The sequence below is a fragment of the Chenopodium album genome, chromosome 1 (assembly GCF_948465745.1).
Source record: "Chenopodium album chromosome 1, dcCheAlbu1.1, whole genome shotgun sequence".
Lineage (NCBI taxonomy): Eukaryota > Viridiplantae > Streptophyta > Magnoliopsida > Caryophyllales > Amaranthaceae > Chenopodium > Chenopodium album.
The window spans coordinates 29239377-29244209 of NC_137834.1; positions in this window are offsets into that span (position 1 = coordinate 29239377).

Sequence of the window (4833 nt, forward strand, 5' to 3'; positions counted from 1 at the left end):
ATTAATTATAACTTTCACGCCTTGGTTTAAGTATAGAACTTCGGGTATTGTATGGACTCTGATCCTTGGAGTGCTTAGGGGAAGTATTATGGAAGAATAGGGAAGCTAGTGTTTAGGCTAAAGAGGGAGAAGAGAATTATTTTATGATCAAGATTGTTGATGATTGAAAAAGGGGAGATATGACCTCTATTTATAAGGAAAAAAGAGGGGTCGAAAAAACAAGATAAGATCCGAATTAAATCGAAATAAAACTCGATAGGCTGCAGTTTTTGCGGTTTTTGTTTTTATCCTATCTTTTGATCCAAAAATCGAAATGAGATAAATAAGATATCGTTGGAAAGAACTTGAAGTTTAATTTCCAATAAAATAAAAATCGAATTAAAATATTTTTCAGAATAAAAGATATAGCCGAAATAGTGACACAGTGTCAGTTTTAGATAGAGTTTGACATTTAATTCATATCAATACAGTTATAGCTCGGAATTGATATTATAATATATCATTGGAAATATAATTTCAAGGGCTATCCAACCATCTAAGATTTTGATAAAAACTATGAGGTACGAAAATAATATCTATCTATCTTTGAACGTCTTTCAATTCGAATATAATTAGGACTTTCAAAAAAAGAAAAGTTTTATTCAATTTCAAACTCTTTTATCTTATCTTTTCAAAAAGGATAATTAAGATCTTTTAGAAAACTATAGAAGCTTTTAATTAATCCTAATTGGTTTAGGAATGGGATTAAATAATTTGGACCCTCCACATGATCATTGGGTCGTAGGTAAGGTGGGCTTAGGTTCGGTTTGGGCTCAATTTAATATTTTGGCCATAACTTATTCGTTATAACTCGAATTTGGGCTTATAATATATAGTTGGAAAGGTCTTGTAAATCCCAATCCAACTATTCAATCATTGAACCTAGATTATGAACCAAAATAAACTGGATTAAATGTTTTTATAAAAAGGACACGAAATGAATTATTTTGGGTTTAAAGGCACGAAAAGAGGAAAAAGTTATGGTTTGAGGAAATGGGCTAGAAGTTGGGTTGGTTTATGATATGGAAATATGGATTTAAGAACTCCAAGATTAAATACTCAACTCGACCAATAATGGCGGTGAAAGGTTGTTCATCATCGAGTTTGGTTTTGGGGAAACATTTTTAGGTGTCTACTGAAGCCCCCACTTTGACTGAGTTTGTAGAAACGTCGGTTTCGAAAAGGATAGTTGAAGTAGTCGATAGGGACAAAGAATGATATAAAACGTTCTGCGATCGCAAATCACTCTTTATACACCGATACCTGCAGAAAAATGTTAGTTCCACAGATAAAAGAGTAAAGGAATAGAATGCTTATCTGACACCAGTGTATCGGTGACAAATGAGTTTGCCAGCTTCCTATGCTTGAAGGAATCCACCGGATGATGTTTCGTTGAAATGCTTTCCATGCCTGAGGAAAGCCGACTGATGAATTTAGTAGCTTTCGAAGCCTGAAGAAACCTACCGGATGATACTTTCCATGCTTGAGGAAAGTCGACATATGAATTTGGTGTTTTTCAATGCTTGAAGAAACCCAACGATAATACTTTCCATGCTTGAGGAAAGCCGACAAAGGAATTTGGCGGTTTTCTATGCTTGAAGAAACCCACCGATAATACTTTCCATACTTGAGGAAAGTCGACAGATGATGAGATTGCAAGTCTCTGCGTATCAGGAACCTTGCGCCGTGAATCATCTGCGCTTGGGAGATGATCATTAAAATGATGATGGTTCGATTCTCCCCGAACGTGGGCTGTCAAATAGTTTGCTTTTCCCCGAACGTGGGTTGTAGATGATCCGCTTGTCCCCGGACGCGGGCTGTAGTTTCTTTGTTTGTCCCCGAACGTGGGCTGTAAAAGGTTCGCCTGTCCCCAAACGTGGGCTGTAGATGGTTCGCTTGTCCCCGGACGTGGGCTGTAAATGGTCCGTTTGTCCCCGGACGTGGGCTGTAAATGGTCCTATTGTCCCCCGACGTGGGCTATAGATGGTCCGCTTGTCCCCGGACGTGGGCTGTAATTGAGACCTGTAAAATAAAATTTGCCAAGGGACTCGTATAAACTATGATTAACTTGACCAACTGACTCAACCAAGTTTGACTTGACACGACATGCATGAGTATGACTTGTGATTATTTGTGTATATTTTGAGTGTGTGTGCACAGACACAACAATCGAAAATGCAAAAGAAAAAAATTCCGTCATTTTTGTCATGAGATGAGTGGAGGGTACCGACTCTCTCCCGAGAAAGACGTGAAAAAAAAAAAGTTTTATTTTCGAACATCCCTCGATGAGAAAATTTTAAAAACATTTTTTAATTTCCCCAAAAGAAAAGTTATGAGAAAGGGAAAAAGTTTTAAACTTCTTCGTTGAGCAAGACGAAATGAATCGCATGGATTAAATTTTTTGTCTTGAAATTAATTTATGCATGATGCATGTTCTTAGGTCGGAGGCTAAGGACAATTACATCATGTGACACGATAGATGAATGAACTTAGGTCATGGAGCTAAACATCATATATGGTGTAAAGAAAAGATCTTGAACTTCACTTAGGTCTTAAAGCTAAGCACGTATATAGATGAAGTGATTATTGCATAATGAAAGTTGCTTAGGTTAAAGAGCGAAGAACGATATGCTTTGTATGATTACAAATCATTGATATCTAAATGTTGTTCAGCACATTATGCGATGCATGAAACAATGAACATTGCTCTGGTCAGGAAGCTAAGCAAGTATACAATATTTCTTTTAATGAATGTTGTCTTGAAAGATGATAAAACATGCACAGTGGGGAAATAAGATTTTATGATAAAAGGTTCCTAAGGGAAAGCTAATATGGCTATGTATGTGAGAAAGATGTGTGTGAAAGTGATACTAGGTGAGGATGCAATGTCTATGGTGAGGGAAATAGATGTGAGAAGTGTCGAGATGGTGACTCTTTAGAATAGGTAGGCTAAATGATGTGGGTTCAAGCACCCAAGTCTAGCTCTAGATGGATACGGTTATAGGATTAAGTATTGGATATTCTTTGACTTGATCATGCATGGATATGGATATGAATGTGGTCGCACCTCAATGTGAGGTTGCCCACGTATCAGTTAGGAATCAGGATGAACGTAGCTCTAACCGAACTTTGCAAAATTGTATGTACACCTCAAAGAGGTCTTTCAAGGGTTGTAATGTGGTTAAGCTGATGGTTTAAGGAAGAAAGGGGTAAAAGACTCAAAACCCGTGAGAAGCCCCCAAGATGTGTAATTGTGTATTTGAAAATTTGAATTTTGCAAGTTTATTTATATTTTTTTCTTTCTTTTTATTTATTTATTTTTTTTTTTTTTTTGCTTTTTGTTTTTTTTCCATTCTTTTGAATTAATGTGGGCAATCTCAGATCATGCGGTCCATCACTCACTTAGCATTCATGTTTCTCCGGCCCGATACCAAGCACTCAATGAGAGACACAATTTGAGACGTGTTCATATCAAAGACATTGGAACACTTGCCCTTAGACAATGTTTTATTGTTGTTTTGCTACCTTTTTTTTAACTTGCTTTTTGAATGTTATACAATTATACACCTTCCCATCCTAGGGTTAAGTGAATGTGAGTTGAATAAAAAAGGTCAATCATTAGACGTGGCTCAAAGTGGTTGATGAAGAGATGGATCTGTGATTGAGTGGTTAATGGGGAATGAATGAGTTGCATAGGTACCTCAAATCATTGGTATACCTTGTGTTCGGTACGACAACTTTCTTTTTTTTTTTTTTTTTTCTAATTACATGATCGAATGTAAGAAAGAGTTCTCGTTTATGAAGAAGGTAAGAAATGTGACACATAGACACATGGATAAGGAGAACATATGCTAGACTTTTTAGGGGGGAAGGGTTTGAAACTAAAGAAGATGAAAACATGAAATCTTGGTGAGAAGCTTGCATCGTGCTTTGTCTTCATGGCTGTTGATGAGTTACTTCTAGCTGTCTGCTAAGGAAAATAGTTTCTTGTTGTTGATGCTTTGATTGGAAGGAAAGAGGGAAGAAGTGACGTTCCCCTTATTCTTCAAACTATTGCCTAGTTATTTTAGACTCAAGTACTGTGTAAGGAAGAACTCACTTAATGCATTCACTCAATACTCAGATTGAAAAGGAAGAATGTATGAAACGATTTTGAAAACTGATGGGAAATACTCCACTCATTCCTATTACGACGGAAAACTATGCATGCATGGCCCTAGTATACGATCATAAACAATATAGTGCATTACTCGAAGACAAAGTGTGTGCAATGACTCAACATGTGTGATTAGGTGAGTTTATTAAGGCTCATGGTATGATCGCACGGCTAGATATGAGGACGTTGTGAAAAACAAAGGACCCAATGACCAAATAGCATGGAAGACTTAAAGACAAACTAACTTGATTAATTTTGTCCAATTTTAATGTTTATGCTATTTACTAGGTGAAAAGGGTCCATTGGAAATCGTTAGTCATAAAAAAAGATCAACCATAATCAAAGACAAATAACACATGTTAAGGTTAGCACAAAAAATCACAAGAAACTAGGAAGAGGAGTAGAATTCTAGAAGAGTTAGGACTCATGAGTATATACTCCCTCCGTTTTAAAATACTTGCTCCATTTCTCTTGGACACGCATGCCGATGCTAATCTTTGATCACTAATATCTTTAATTATCAATAAGTATAAATTCTAACAATTGAAAATTAATAATCTATTCATTGAGATGATTCTAACAAGTACCCACAAGAATATATTTTTTCTTATGTATAAATCACAAACATTAGTCAAACT